The sequence below is a fragment of the Mesoplodon mirus genome (assembly GCF_964341445.2).
Source record: "Mesoplodon mirus genome assembly, chromosome: 13".
NCBI lineage: Eukaryota > Metazoa > Chordata > Mammalia > Artiodactyla > Ziphiidae > Mesoplodon > Mesoplodon mirus.
Window position 1 is genome coordinate 63,560,493 of NC_138989.1, and position 16,826 is coordinate 63,577,318.

Here is a 16,826-nt window from a genome sequence, read left to right on the forward strand (position 1 = left end):
TGTCTTTAGACCTAGCTGTAAGTAAAATTGGGACTATTAAAGCAACACAAGTAGTGGGATAAGCATTTGTTCGTATGTTTTACTTTTAGAGGTCTATTCAAGTAACTTCAGGAATTGGACTTGACTGAATAGATATATATATTATATATATATTCCTGAAAACAGGAATCTGTCTGTGCATCCAGGCCTCACAAGGACCCAGGAGCACCATACAACTGAATTCACAAAGACAGGGATGGAGCTTGGGAAGTGACCTAGATATTGAGTTTCCAGCCCAAGAGTGGGTCTGTAGCTCCCTCTTTTCATGCTTGGCTGTTATGCTGTTAAAAGGTAAACTGAGGCACATTAAAATTTGTTTTCTCAAGGGTTTATTTGACCAGACATTGATTTGAATAGGGCAGTGCCAAACCAAAGTGGTTAGGAATGCTCCAGACAGGGACCCGGATTTTTTAGAGAGAAGATGCTGAAGCAGAGTAAAGCAATTATTTGATTGGTTATATCTTAAGCAGTTGCCTTATTTAGGGAAGCCTAGTTGGTTGTGTGTGATTGGTTGTTCTTAAGTTTCACTCTCTTGGCCTCAAGTGCATTGGCTCTGGCTTAGGTTTGGTTTGCTTACATAGGCTACCGAGGTATCAGAGTCACACCAGTCTACTTGCCTCCTCATTTAATTATTTTAAGAGTTGACTTTGGCTTTTGTTGCCTCCGCTTCTGTTGCTCCTGCCTCTGACAACCACCTTCTCTCAACTCTGCTTTTCTTTGCCTTATTACTTCTGATTACTCACAGCATCTGCTTCCTCTCAGCTGCTGCTTATTAATTACTCTTACTGCCCCATGACATCTGCTTATTGATTTTTTCTCTCTGTATTTTGGCTTCTGCCCCATGCCACCAGCCACTCTGTATGTCTTCAATTCAGATTGCCTGAATCCAAATGCAGGTCTAGGGTCAAGAGCACAGCTAGAAGTTGAGATTTGAATTGCATGAGGGGAAACATCATCGTTTTGAGACTGAAGGGAAAAGGTGAGGTAGATACTTCTATAGGCGGGGAACAGGAAGTTGAGAGAGGTCATATCCAATGACTTATGTCTCCTTACTGGAGTAAGAGCACTGTCTGCTGAGAGGGAGGGAGAGGGTTTGCATAAGGCGCTTGTCCAGCAGTGGAGGGCTGGACTAGCTTTACAGGGCAATGGAAGAGGAACTGACCAGAAGCAAGTGAAAACATTGAGAGGTGGAGCTGAGAGCTGAGATTCTGAGACTAGGCAGGGCAAATCTGCAAATCCCTGTGGGTTGTGTGATTTCTTCCTGATTGCATGATTTCTGCCTTGCCCAACTCTCCCACCCTCTGAGCAGGAATGATGTGGGCAGGTGAGAGGAGAGCTCAGGAGATCAACCATTTGTGCTGAGAGAGAAGAAAGGATAGGAGGAGACTGAGAAGATCAGGAGGTCAGGGACTAGAAGTCTTGAAGAAGCTGATGTAAATGCAGAAAGAAAGGGTGGTTGAGGTTAGAAAGTAGGACATTTGAATGACAAGAGCTGGATTTCAGAGGTGAGGCCATAGTGTGGCACATGTGGTGGATTAACTGGCCACAACTTCTTTGCAACTCCTTTATCCACTCTGAATCTGCGCTGGCCTTTGGACTTGCTTTAAGCAATAGAACGTAGAAGAAGTGACATAGGTGCAAGTTCTGGAATCTAGGCCTCAAGAGGCTTTATGGTTTCTGCCTTTTCCTTCTTGGAACACTGCCTCAAGGTCTGCAACGGCATGAAAAAGCTCAGATGAAAGACCATGCATGGAACGAAAGGCTCAGGTAGTTCAGCTGTCTCAGCTGAGCTCATCCTTACCTGCTGCTGCCCGAATGCAGCCACAGGAATGAGCCCAGGGGAGACCAGCAGCAGAACTGCCCAATTAGCCTATAGACTCACAAAAAATGACAAATCATTGTTTTAAGCCACTAAGTTTTAGAGTGATTTATTCTAGCAATGGGTAACTGATACCCTATGGGAGTGCCATAGTGGTGTATTGCTTCCTCTGCCTAAAACATTCTCCCCCCATCCTGGCATTCCATTCCCTTGCATTCACTCTTCTTTCGACCAACTTCTTATTTTTTAAGGCTCAGTTCAGGTGTCGTCTTCTCCAGACAAAGTGTATCGAGGAGGATGCAAATGAGATGTTAGAAGCGCCTTCTCAGCATCCAGTAGTCAAGGTCAGGTGTTCTTTATGTTCTCAAGTCATCCTGTGTGTGCCCACCATAGTACTGCTACCGCATTATAAGTGTTTGTATTCTTCACTAAACTGTGGTATTTTGAGAGCAGGGGTTTCCTACTCTCAGTGTCTTGCACTGTGCCTGGAACATTCACGTGTTTGTTGAAGGGATGACACAATATTTTACCCTTCAGATGAAATGCTTCTTCTTCACTTACAGAGAACTAGCCCTGCCAATAATATAACATGACCATAATCACACTATCCATACCCAAGAAGACACTCATATAGTAATAGCAGAGATGACTGCTCATAAATGCCTTTCCCCTTCTCCTTGTTCATCTAAGTCTTGTTGGTGCAGCTTAAATCTCACTCCTCCATGAAGTCTTGCCTGCTATTGCTACCCCACACTGATTTCTCACTCACTCTGTTGCACTCCCATGGTGCTTACCAGCTGCCTGGTTTAGTAGTTCAGCACATGGGTTTTGAAATCAGAGAGTCTTAGGTTCAAATCCCAGCTGGGTTATTTACTAATTGGACATATCACTTGAACCCTCTAACACTCAGTTTCCTGAATCTGTAAAATGATCATAAGAATCCCTATCTCACAAGGTTGTTGTATTATATGATAAAGTATTTAGTACTTGGCACATGGCAAGTTCTTAGTAAGGGTGGTTATTATTAGTAATCCATAAAAATAAAAAAGAGTATAAGCAAAGAGCTAGATTCAACACTCCTCCTGGAAGGATTTAGAGAGAGGTCTGTCTATTCCATGACTCTGAGCAGAACCACATTCATGCCCTCCTGTAGAGCTGTCTTCAGCATCTCAGGATTCTTGGCAAGATGGAACAGTTTCAGAATTCATCTCATGGGAAGTCCTTCCTAATGCATGAATAATAACAAGCCTGGGTTTGTCATTGGTTGAAGAGGTGATTCTTTAGGGACATTTACCTGGATTTCTTTAGTAGCTGCTTTAAGGAAGGGCTTCCTCTCTGCAGCTCAACAACTATTCTCTACTGATGTTCCATTCTGGGCTCTCATGGCTAGGAAAATGGATAGCTCAATCAGTTCACATTTGTTGGTTCTAACAGCTCACATCACATCATGCTTCCATAGGGGAATGTGTGGAAATGGAGGTGAAGTGTAGTGAAAATTAGGTCAGCCTGTACTCTCAGAGGGAGAAGCCATCATCATGAGGTCATCTGTGAGATTGAAAGGTACAGGGACTGAGGTGATAGAATGAGGGGCTCTAAGTTTTCCTTTATGAATCAAGAGGGGGAACTGAGAAGCAGAGTAGCTCTTTCCTGAATGGATTAGCCTCAATCTTTCAGATAAAGAAGAGAAAGGGCTGGGGCTGGGGGACAAAGAGGAAGGATAAAGGCAAAGGAAGAGGGGAGGAGGAGAAGTTGACTAGTTGATTAAATGCTGGGCACTTTTGAGAAGGGTAATGCAAAATGATGTGGTGATGTGTCTGCAATAGAGGTTCTGTGTGCTCTTATTGTTGGTGCACCTTTAAAAGGGAATGATGGGTCTGAGGAAGAACTGAGTAATAGTTCTCAACCTCAGCTGCACCAAAGAAACACCTGGGGAGCTTAAAACAACTCTGATGCCCAGGCTGCACTCCAGACCAATCAGATTAGTCTCTGCTGGTGAAACCTTCCAAGGTGATTCCAATGTGCAGTGAATAAGGGAACCACTGGCCTGGACATACAACTAAAATGATTAGGCATCGAGGGCTACAAATAAATGTAACCCAAATAAGATATGAATAAGATATGGATCATTACCATCATGCCAGGAAGTTCTGTCTTGTCCTTTCCCAGTTAATCTCTACCTCTGCTCTCCCAGAAATGACCACTGTTGTGATTTTTCCCCTGTATGGATTGGTTGAAACCATTCTAAATTCTCAAATAATTACAGCATATACTCTTACCTAGGACTTCTTTCATTCAGCAAAATGCTTTTGAGATTCACCCATGTTATTGTATGTATCATTAATTCATTTCTTTATATAGCTAATACTTCATCATATGAATATACCACAATTTAAAAATCCATTCTCATACTGATGGACAACTGGGCTGTTTTCAGTTCTTTGTTATTATGAATAAAGCTGCTATGAACACCCTTGTACCAGTCTTCATGTACATATATTTTCATTTCTCTTAGATAAATACCTATGAGTGGAAGTTCTGTGTCATAGGGTAAGTATATATTTAGTTAGTTTTTTTTTTTTCTGCGTTGGGTCTTTGTTGTTGCGCATGGGCTTTCTCTAGTTGCTGTGAGTGGGGGCTACTCTTCATTGCAGTGCACAGGTTTCTCATTGTGGTGGCTTCTCTTTGTTGCAGAGCACGGGTTCTAGGCACTCAGGCTTCAGTAGTTGCAGCACGTGGGCTCAGTAGTTGCCGTGTGGGCTCTAGGGTGTGGGGGCTTCAGTAGTTGTGGTGCATGGGATTAGTTGCTCTGTGGCATGTGGGGTCTTTCAGGACCAGGGATTGAACCCATGTCCCCTGCATTGCCAGGAGGATTCTTAACCACTGAGCCACCAGGGAAGTCCTATATTTAGTTTTATAAGAAACTGCCAGACCTTTTCCTAAAGAGTTTATATCATTTTACATTCACATCAACAGTGTATGAGAGTTCCAGTTGCTCCACATCCTTGTCAACATTTGATGTTGTCAGTCTTTTAAAATTATAGTCATTCTGGTGGGTGTGTAGTGGTATCTCATGATTTTAACTTGCATATCTTGATGATTAACGGTGTTGATCACTTTTTCATACGTTTGTTAATGATTTGTATATTTTGTTTTGTGAAATTCCTGTTCAATTCCTTTGCTCAGTTTTTTAAAAATTGTGTTGCTTCTTATTTTTACTAAGTTGAAGGAATTCTTTATATATTCTGGATACAAGTTCTTTGTCAGATATATGTTTGCAAATATTTTCTCTGTGGCCTGCATGTTCATTTTCTTATTGGTGTCATGACGAGCAGAAGTTTAAAATTTTGATGAAGTCCAATTTATCAGGGTTTTTTTTTTTTTTTTTTGCTTTTTTGGTCTTTCTGGTGGCTATTATTTTATATGTCTAAGAAATCTTTGCCTGGCTCCTAGTAATAAAGATATACTCCTACGTTTTGCTCTGAAGTGTGTATGATTTCAAGTTTTACATTTAGGTCTATCAATCATCTGTCTCATATTAAATTTTGTATATGGTATAAGGTAGGGGTTGATGTTCATTTTTTTCATATAGATACACAATTATTTCAGCACCATTTTGTTGAAAAGACTTCTTACCCCATTGTGATGGCAACTTTGCCAAAAAATCCAAAGACCATTTAAGTGTGGTCTATTTTTGGGTTCTCTATTAAGTTACACTGGTGTGTTTGCCAGTATACCACACATTGTTATGACTGCTATAGCTTTATAGTAAGTTTTGAAATTAGGTAATATGAATTCCTGAAATCTTGCTCTTGTTTTTCAAAATTGCTTGAGCATCCTGGATCTTTTGCATTTGTGTTTAATTATAGAGTCATCTTGCCAGTTTCTCCCAAAAGTCCTTCTGGGAATTTGATTGAAATTGTATTGAATGTATAAATACTTTGGGGGGGAGAACTGACATCTTAACAATAATGAATCCTCCAGTCCACATACAGAGTATATTTCCAAAGTGTTTTAAGTCTTTTAAATTTTTCTCAGCAATGTTTTGAGGTTTTCAATGTAAAGGTTTTATATATCTTTTGATACATTTATTCTTGTTTTTTTAAATATAAGGTGAAATTCACTTAACATAAAATTGACCATTTTAAAGTGACATTTTGGTAGTATTTAATACACTCATAATTTTGTGAAAAAACATTTTCTATTTAGTGAGCAAACATTTTCATCACTCAGAAGAAAACCCTGTACCTATTAAGCAGTCTCTACCAATTCTCCCTTCCCCGTGGCCCCTAGAAGCCACCAATCCGATTTTTGTCTCTAGGGGTTTGCCTATTCTAAGAATAGCATATAAACGGAATCATGCACTATGTGACCTTTTATGTCTGGCTTCTGTCACTTAACATAATGTTTTCAAGGCTCATCCATGTTGTAGCATGTGTCAGTACTTCGTTTCTTCTTATGGCTGAATAATATTCCATTGTATGCTTATACCCCACTTTGTTTATCCATTCATGTGTTGATGGGCATTTGGGTTGTTTCTACCTTTTGACTATTGTAAATAGTGCTACTATGAACATTCGTATACAAATATTTAAATACCTGTTTTCAATACCTTTGGGTTTACACCTAAAAGTGGAATTGACAAGTGATATGGTATTCCTATGTTTAATTTCTTGAGGAACTGCCAAACTGTTTTCCACAGTGGCTGTACCATTTTACATCCCTACCAGCACTGTACAAGAGCTCCAATTTTCCCCACATCTTCACCAACACTGTTATTTTTTTAAAATTTATTTTATTTATTTATTTTTATTCTTTTGGCTGCGTCGGTTCTTAGTTGTGGCATGCAGGATCTTCGTTGAGGCATGTGGGCTCCTCTCCAGCTGTGGCGTGCAGGTTTTCTCTTCTCTGGTTGTGGCGTGTGGTCTCCAGAGCGCATGGGCTCTATAGTTTGTGTCACACAGGCTCTGTAGTTGAGGCACCTAGGCTCAGTAGTTGTGGTGCGGGGGGCCCAGTTGCCCCACGGCATGTGGGATCTTAGTTCCCCGACCAGGGATCGAACCCGCATCCCCTGCATTGGAAGGCAGATTCTCTACATGGGAAGTCCACCAGGGACCACCAGTTCCCTGAGACCATCGGGGAAGTCCCTCACCAACACTATTATTGTCTGTCTTTTTCATAAGTCATCCAAGTGGGTGTGAAATGGATTTGAAGTGAATTGAGTTCATTGTGGTTTTGATTTGCATTTCCCTGTTGACTCATGATGTTGTGCCTCTTTTCTTGTGTTTATTGTTCATTTGTATATCTTCTCTGGAGAAATGTCTATTCAAATCCTTTTCCCATTTCTTTTCTTTTTTTTTTTCACTGTGTTTACATTTTAATGCAACCCCCACCCCGCCCATGATACCCCCACTCAACAAGATCCACCCAACCCTTACCCCCTACCACAAATAGGATCATCTGTAAGGTAAAGATAATCCACAGCCATGCATTTCTCGAAGTCTGAGTTACTCAGTTAGAAGTAATGCCATGTAGTTAGATGATGTCCAGAACAATCCAAGGGAGGCTTTATTTCTCCAGTTCTTGTTCTCTTCAGGGTCCCTCTGCCAGCATGCAGTCAAGACACCCCTCCTCATTCTTCCTGTGGTCTTCTGATTGCCTGTGAGTAACTCTCAGATCTCTCTCTCTCTCTCTCTCTCTCTCTCACACACACACACACACACACACCCCAAAGACAAACCATTAGTCTCAGTCCAAATCCATATTAAGGAAGGGAGGGGAGAATCTTCCTACACATAGTCCAATCTTCCAACATATTCTCTCCAACTAAATCTAAATGGGGGCATGCCTTACTTTTGTTAGGCAAAGCAGCTCCAATTCCCCTTTTCTCAGCTCCCACCTGTAGACTATGCCCAGGGCCTACCCGTGCACTAGAAATGCTGCCCATCACGGTGCCTTTCTAAACAGAAAGACCTCTACTCCTTACATCATCCCCTGCTACCCAGAAACTCAGTAGATGTGCCTTTTTGATACATTGAGCCACATCACATTCCTACTTATGACTTCCTCCACTAACAGATTCCATCAGGATGTGAATTTGCACCCTCTGTTCCCCATCCGTAGCAAGCCCTCAAGAGTTGAGACTTTCCTTCTAGTCATAGAAAGGAACTCCCAAATTTTCCCATTTCTTATTTGGGTTATTTGTTTTTTTATTGTTGAATTGTAAGAGTGCTTCATATATTCTGGATAATCCCTTATTAGGTACATGATTTGCAAATATTTTCTCCCATTCTGTAAGCTATTTTAATTTAATTTAACTTTTTTTAAACTTTTTTGATGGTATTGTCTGCAGCACAAAAGTTTGTAATTTCGATGAAGTCCAATTTACCTGTTTTTTCTTTTGTCTCTTGTGCTTTTGGCGTTGTATCCAAGGAACCATTGCCTACCCCAAGGTCATAAAGATTACTTCTATGTTTTCTTTTAAGAATTTTATTATTTTAGCTCTTTGACAGACCGCACTTCAAGTAGCGCTGTCTTAGAGTACCTATCTTTCCAGGAACATATAATACCTTAGTCAAAAGAATCATGCTAATGGTGGAATTTCATCTTCAAGTGAGGTTGGTGAGGGGAGATATTTTTGTTTAAGAGAGGTCTCCAACACCCTTCAAATTATGTCAGTCAGGGGACTCCCAATTCACCCATGTGTACAGGGGGCTTTTGCTTGGCTTACTTGGCACTGAGCAGTGGAGTTTAGTGGTTAAAAGCAGAGGTTCTGAAGTCACAGTGGCAGAAAGTTCAAATTCCTGATTTTCCACTTACCAGCTGAGTGACTTAACTCCTTCCAGTTTCAATTAAATAGTTAAATACTGTAATCCCTGCCTCATAGGGTTGTGGAGAGAATTAAATGAAATAATGCATTAAGACACTTAGCACAATGTTCGGCTTATTGTCATCACTCCCTGAAAGCTGGTTGCTGTTATTATTATTGGCTGCCAAGTAATTGGATGATAGTGCCATATAAGTAGAGGGATGAGAAAGCAACCACATATAAAATCACAGTTTCACCAATGATTGTTTAGTACTGAATTCAAACAGTATTTAACCATGTTTTAAAGTGCACGATTTGGGGGAAATATTGATTCTTTATAAAGTCAATCTCTAGAGAGCCATAAAAGCTATTTTAATCACTACAGCTAATTACAAGGAAGTATAAGTCAATAAACTTTGCTAAATGGTCTAAAATATAATAAAGGAAGCCACCGTTAACCATCATCCAGGAAGCCACTGTTCTTAATAGTGAGATGATAAAAAAGTTGGATGAGGGCTTCCCTGGTGGCGCAGTGATTGAGAGTCCACCTGCCGATGCAGGGGATACGGGTTCGTGCCCCGGTCCGGGAAGATCCCACATGCCGCGGAGCGGCTGGGCCCATGAGCCATGGCCGCTGAGCCTGCGCGTCCGGAGCCTGTGCTCTGCAATGGGAGAGGCCACAGCAGTGAGAGGTCCGCGTACCGCAAGAAAAAAAAAAGTTGGATGAGAAGAATGAATTTTATTATTTGAAAACTTCAAATGTTACCAATGCTTTCAGGGAAGTTCTTAATTTAGTACAGAGTCGTGAATTTTCAGAATGATTATTTACTTTAGGTAACTTGAGTTTATGACTTCTAAATTATATGTATATTAGGCCTGGTCTGGACATTTGCAGAAAGGTATTCTCAGCGCTTAGTGTTCTTCCCACACGTTCTCAGCTTAAAACCAGCCCTCTTTCCATTCCCCCTCCCAAAGCTGCAGCACTATTTCAAAGCCCGAATCAAGACTGGACTCAAGGGCTTCCCTGGTGGCGCAGTGGTTGAGAATCTGCCTGCCAGTGCAGGGGACAAGGGTTCGAGCCCTGGTCCGGGAAGATCCCACATGCCGCGGAGCAACTAGGCCCGTGAGCCACAACTACTGAGCCTGCGCGTCTGGAGCCTGTGCTCCGCAACAACAGAGGCCGCGATAGCGAGAGGCCCGCGCACCGCGATGAAGAATGGTCCCCGCTTGCCACAACTAGGGGAAGCCCTCGCACAGAAACAAAGACCCGACACAGCCAAAATAAATACATTAATAAAAAAATAAATAAATAAAAGACTGGAGTCAAGGGGCATTTAGAACGCTTTAGCTCTCTTCTAGTTTTGTGTGGCAGTTTCTGACCCAAGTCCGGGAGTCCCAGGGTTACCACCTCATCTCCCAAGCTTACCTTGCTGCCCTCTGACTAGGAGATCCAATGCCCATATGGGTTCCTGAGCCAAATTCCTCTCTGCCTGTCACATCCCTGAGTCAAGGACTGAGCTTGCTTATTGCCACACTATTTATTCTTAGTGGTGTGTTTCCCTGAGGATGGAACCTGCCCATGAAGGCCAAGTGAGTATCAGGAGCCTGTTATCATGGATAATAATGATTGACAGCCTCCTGCTCTGGAAATGCCTGTGCTGCAGAGCTCTATTCCCTTGTGGGGTCCCAGCTACACACCTGGTCACGGCTTTGCTTGCCTTTTGGACAGCGTACCTGTCCAACCCAGTTTCTGTCTTACTCTGGGGAGCAGATCAAGTTCAGGTCCAGCCCCTCCCCCCATCTTCACCTGTCTATACTGTAGTTGGGGATATCAGAGAAGTCGTAGACCTGCTCAGCTGTGATGATGAGGCCACGAGATTAAGTAGGCAAAGCTTGCCACGGCAGTAAGAACTGGATTTGAGGCTTGACTCAGCAACGAAATAGACTTCATAATCACTGACCTCCTTTAGCTAAATCAAAGGGCTAATGAGAAGGTAAGATGACGTACCCAGCATAAATATGCATTGGAAAGTTGTCACACAAATAGGAAGTTGTGTTCCTGTTGGCTGATCACAGCCCCCACATAGAGAAAAGGGTTTTGTAATCAGAGTTAACAGAATATCTAAAGTAATGGTGGTTAAACAAGATAGGACCTCATTTCTCTCCTATATAAAGGTAGCTTGGAAGTGGGCACTCCAGAGTTGGCATGGGGGCTCAGTAGCTGTCAGGGACCCGGGCTTCTATTACCTTTCTGTGCCACGCTAGCATATGGCTTCTATCTTAAAAGTCACCTCACTGTTCAAGATTTCTGAGGCTCCCTCCACCTTACAGACATCAGAAAAGAGGGAAAGGGAAGAGAAAAGAGAAACGCTGCCTAACGAAGCCAAGCACTTTGTTTTTTGTTTTTTGTTTTTTGTTTTTTTTTTGTTTTTTTTGTGGTACGCGGGCCTCTCACTGCTGTGGCCTCTCCCGTTGCGGAGCACAGGCTCCGGACGCGCAGGCCCAGTGGCCATGGCTCACGGGTCCAGCCGCTCCGCAGCATGTGGGATCCTCCCGGACCGGGGCACGAACCCGTATCCCCTGCATCGGCAGGCGGACTCTTAACCACTGTGCCACCAGGGAAGCCCCAAGCTCTTTTGAAGTGACCTTCCTGAAAGTTCCACATATTTTTACCTACATCTTCTTGGCCAGAACATAGTCACACAGCCACATCTAAGAGCACGTACGCCTGGGAGATGTAGTTTGATTTTATCTGGGTGTATTGTCACCTGAGAATGGTCTGTTGGAGGGCAACCAGCAATTTGCCACATATCATCATCCGAAACCAAATGAAATGTCAACGTTCTCTGAGAGAGAGTTTAAAGTGATAACAGTGAAATGAGCCGCTCTTATGATTGGCCCAAATCAAATAAATGAGACTCACTCACTTATTCAATAAAAAATGTTTTGTGTAGCTACTGCATGCCAGGGACTATTCTCAGCACGAGGAAGGTGGTAGTGGGCTGAAACAAAGGTCCTTGCCCTCCTAATGTTTACAGTGTATACCTTCCCTCATAGGAGTGTATAATTACAAACTGTGATGTAGGTTGCGTATGGGGAATCTTGTAAGATGGTCACCCTTGAACTCTGTGCACTCAACTCTGTAGACGGAGACAGAGGAGCTCTCCTCATCGGGCCTGGAATTGGCTGGAAGCACGCCACTGAATGACGTGGTGGCACATCCTCAGCATGGCGACTGTGTTCCTCTTCTCTGACCTTCCTCACTGCTGCACAAGGCTGCTTTAAACTCTTACCCTTAAATGAAAGTGATCTTCTCTGCTTGATTATATCTCCTGTAGCTAGGAGAGAATTCTTCTCTATTTTCCAAAGAGCTGAGGCTACACTTTTTGTACAATCAAAGGAAATTGGGATATGATGTCCCACTCTGCTTGCCTGTGGCAAATAGATGAGCAATTACTCAGGCATTCTGAGGATCAATAGCATCAGTCTGGGGCTTCCCTGGTGGCGCAGTGGTTGAGAGTCCGCCTGCCGATGCAGGGGACACGGGTTCATGCCCCGGTCCAGGAAGATCCCACGTGACGCAGAGTGGCTAGGCCCGTGAGCCATAGCCGCTGAGCCTGCGCGTCCGGAGCCTGTGCTCCGCAGCGGGAGAAGCCACAACAGTGAGAGGCCCGCGTACCGCAAAAAAAAAAAAAAAAAGCATCAGTCTGAAATGTCTAGTCTACCCCAATAGGATAGGCCTGGATTTCTGCTTTGATTTGCTATGGCCTTTCTGATCTTATAATTTCATTTGGAATTAAAACAGAACCTTTTATTTGCATTGCTTGTTTTCTTCATTAGCCAATATTTGGGTTGATCTTGGAATGATAAAATAGTTGAAGAAAAGAACACAGCATTTTTTGGCTGTCATTTTATTTGCCAAGAATTTTATTTGTCCTTCTGAAGAGTGGCTTTATTTTTAGCCTCATGCAGCACTCTAGATGAATGTCCTGTCTGTTTCCACAAGGCAGCTCAGATAACCCAATCCATCCAGTTTTAGGGACAAATTCTTTTTGTTCCAACTTTGAAGCCTCAAGCATTGCTAGAATAGAGAGGAGGTATTCACTCGCCTCATTGAGAAAATATATGGGTTAATGATGTTTCCGTATTATATGCTGGATTTCCTTCTGAAGGTTTTGGCTTTTAGTGTATAACTTCATGGTTGCATGGAGAACTGATAGTCTCTAGTGTTTGAAAGGAATAGACTCAGTCTGATAAAATACCTCAAGAAATGGGGAGACTCTAAGGCCATGAGGGAAAGGACAACAGGAGTCTCCTAGTGCTCAGGGAAAGATGCACAGCTGGGCTTCCATGGAGCCTGGAATTTAGGTGGAGAACCAGAAGGCACTAATGTAGTTTCAGCATCCTAGCAGCAGAGGCCAACGGACTTCCACACTGAGCTCGGCTATTAACTCAATTCAGAGCTATGCCACGATGAACTCCTCTAGGCTCTAAGACATACCTGTCAAGTTATCTCGTTCTAATTTTTCTTTTGCTACAAGATCATTTGCTGATATTTTAGCACTAACAACTCTGAGACATTTAAAGTTGCAATTGGAAAGAAAAGAATGACGTTTCAGGCTCGTTTACGTGGACAGATGATGTAGCTGCAGGACATCCACAAATCTTTAGCTCCCTCTGGAGCTGCTGCTCTTGCTCTGAGAAGCTATCTGGTCCTTGAGTTTACATTGGGTTCTGCAGAAAATGACCTCTGCTGTCCCCTGGTGGCTGGGCATGAAGCCAGGTTTGTGTCCTCCCTGGTCATTTTCTGTCACTTCTGGTATTACTGGCTGAGAGTACAAAGCTAAGGATGCTAGGCTTCCATCCCTATGTGTAATTTAAAGCTTACATAGGAGAAAAAGCTCCACCAACTTGACTGACCAGCTACTCCCCCTGTGTCAAGCACAGCTGTCAGTTTCAGAAGCCTGTGCCACGTCTGAAGGGCTGTGTGAGCCCCATGCCCAGGCTCCTGGAAGAACATCCTCCTCTCCGCGGTTAGTTGCAGCATCTCCACATTATTTTCTTGCTAGTGGTCACTGGGAACCTGTCCTCAGGCTCCAGGACTTGGTTTATAACCCTTCTCTGACCCATGGTCCCATCTTTCATGGGCTGGGAAGAAAATCACTAATGAGTATCCCTTCTTTGGTTTCTTAATGTGGCAGCTAAGGATAAGAAAATTTATCTCAAGGGAGAATTGTCAAGGGTTTTTTTTTTTTTGATAGTTTATGATAATGAAGAAGGTGGGTAAAAGTATCAAATATCATGGCAATGCATTTTAAACTTTTGAAATCTGTCGAGGGATGCCATTGGTGAGATGCCTCTTCAGTTAGGATGGTCTTTGGCAATTCCAGGGCAGGAGATCATCCACAGCAGACTTCTGTTCAACCCAGCATTACTCTAGAAATCCTGGCTCCAAAGGGTCACCATTTTGGCCCTTCTATCTCTCTCATCTGAGAGGCAGAATTTCTGGCATAAAATGATCTCGTGGACTTTGATTCAACATCACAGTAAGGAGGAAGGCACACTATCGACTTCCTCAATAATGCTGTTAGAAGACCTAGCTGGAATTTAGAACCTTCCCTTACCCATACAAAGATCCTATCATGCTGGGGAGGACTCCAGCTGCTGACAAGGGCCAAAGGCTAATTTAGACTTTAATAACCATTTTTGAAGGAATTTCATTTTCAAAAATAATTTATTCAAATATTTTATGCCAAAATAATTCTAAAATGTATTAGTTTCTATTAGTTGCCCCCAAGCAAATGTGCATTTAACTACATGAACACAACCATTACTTCATAGTTTTTTTATTATAGACTTTTTTTATCCACATGAATGTTAAAGAAACTACAACAGAGTTAAATACCATTTTTGATAACATGATTATATTCTTAATTACACTCAATATTAAACTGTAAAATATTTCCGAAGGAATACAATCTTCATTCATATAGCAGGCAAAATACCAGAGAGGAAGGGGCCACACATAAGTCTGTCCACTTTGCTGGGAAAAGCAGGTTTGTACGACTGATGCCATCCTAGCTGTCGAAACGTGATCCCCCCTCCTAGGACAGGTCTTGTGTTGTCTTTTCACCAAGAATCACTTCTTCAAACGTAAAAGACGGTCTCACAGAGCTGCTCTCTCCAAGTATGTAGCACAGAGATCCCCTGGGACCGTCCAGGGATTTCCCACCCCGGTGGCTAACAGCACTCCCGCACTCTGGGTTCGGCTGGCCTTTAAAAACACAGACTCAAACTTTGGTTCCACCAAAAGTTGCAACACGCGTTGACTGCTCTGGTTGGCTCCCCCCTCCCCCAACTAATGAATGTCTGCTACAGTCTATTTTACATGGTTGTCCATGCTGCTTTGAGGTCACTTGTCCTTGGGTTCTCCCGAACCTGATTTTATATTTGATTCCCAAGCCCTTTCAACTTTCAGTCTCTGTGCAGGTCGGAAGTACTCAGGGGCAGTCTGTACCTTACAAGAGAACAAGAGTAAGTGGTTCTGTGCACCTGGGATAAGACAAAAAGCACAGAATGTCAACCTCAGTGTGATACAATCAGGTAATTTAAAAACATTTAAAGTAATATTTAGTATATCCTTTAGAGAAGACATTTTTAGTACAGTTTGAATAAAAATGTTTAAACAGTGGCCATGAAAGCATCTTCCTTTTCCCATATACTTGCCTGCTACCTTACATGATGCGTCTCTGCTGACATTGAGCCAAACTAGAACTATTACATCAGAGCGTGCTGGTTTGCTATGCCTTCTTTACAGTAAAGTCATTTTGCTGGGTTCCAGAAGCTCCAATTTGTTGCTGAGCAAACATTAAGACAGCCTGTGGTAAAAGGGGCAGACAGAATTTCATGCACTGGTGCCCTGCTGGCTTTGGCTGAATGGTCCAAGTTACATCCATTTCTCTTGTCCTGGGGTGTTAGGGCAGCTATAGGGGTTTTGCGATTCAACATCAATGAAACCACTGGATTGGTTATTAACTGCATATTTATAGCTGATAATGGAAGATGTGAATTAGGCCACGATTTCAGGTCACAAGTCAGGTGAGAGCAGATGAAATGTGGGCTGCAGAGCCAGGCGGCCTGGTTCAAATTCTGCCACGTGTTACAGCAGTGAGACCACACAGCTTACTCATCTCCGCATTTCTGTTTGCTCAGCTGTAGAATGGTGAGAGTAGCAGTACTTCTCTCAATAGGTTGTTTTGAAGATTAAATAAGATAATTGACGTAAAGCCCTTAGAAGTGTGGCAGCACTGTCATTCTCAATGGAGATTCTGGAAAGAACCTGGTTCTCTTTTGTTTGAGGACAGAGGTTAGAAATGGACATGCCCCCCCCGCCCCCTCATCTTTGATGTTACAAAAGGAAGACACAGAATGTTCCATTACAATCCCTCCACACCCCTTTAAGACCTTTTTCTTGTTATTCTTTTCTTAGCAATTATCCCAGAATTAAAATAAAAAGAACAAAATAAAAACAGGAGTTTACCAAAGAGTTAGATATTGTTAGGATAGGGGAAAAAATGATATTTTCAAACTCTCTAGAAGGATGCAAAGTAGCAATTAGTGATGAAGAAAATGAAGACCTAAGGCAAAAAGTAGGTGGGTTACACCCTCAGGTGTTATATAGGGTTTTATATGAACAGATTTTAATAAAAGCAGCCCCTTTGTGAGAGAGAATCTGGCAGAAGACTGGCATGCAAGAGTGATAGTCGAAATTTAGAGCTGGCAGAGACTTTGATCAGGTTTGGCCATCCACAGTTCATAGATAAGAGTGAGCCTCGAAGAGATTAAATGATATTACTTCAGATGACACAGGGAAGTAGTGTCAGATTTAGAAGCCAGACTCCCAAAACCAGCCCAATGATCCTAGAAAGACAGAGAAGGGGCTTAGAGTCAAATAGACCTGTACTGAATCCTGGCTTTGTCACTTTCTGGCTAAGTGACCTCACTGATCCTCTGCCTTCTCATGTATAAAATGGAGATAGTAATAGGATCAACCTTATAGACTTGTAAAGATCAAAAGAGAGAATGTGGCAACTTAACCCAGTATCTGGCATGGGTAGTGCTCAATGAATGACAGTTATTATTATTTCCAGCTTGTTCAGCAGG

General features: G+C 42.5%; 1 protein-coding gene across 1 annotated transcript in view; it reads right to left on the bottom strand.

Annotated features, from left to right (window-relative positions):
* Positions 1-14,662: 14,662 nt before the first annotated feature.
* The window catches only part of SKOR2 (SKI family transcriptional corepressor 2), a 52,397-nt gene continuing 50,233 nt past the window's right edge, over positions 14,663-16,826 (bottom strand). The window contains exon 9 of the mRNA XM_082640800.1: positions 14,663-15,215. The gene's annotated coding sequence lies outside the window, so the exon portion shown is untranslated. The remainder of the gene's footprint in view (positions 15,216-16,826) is intronic.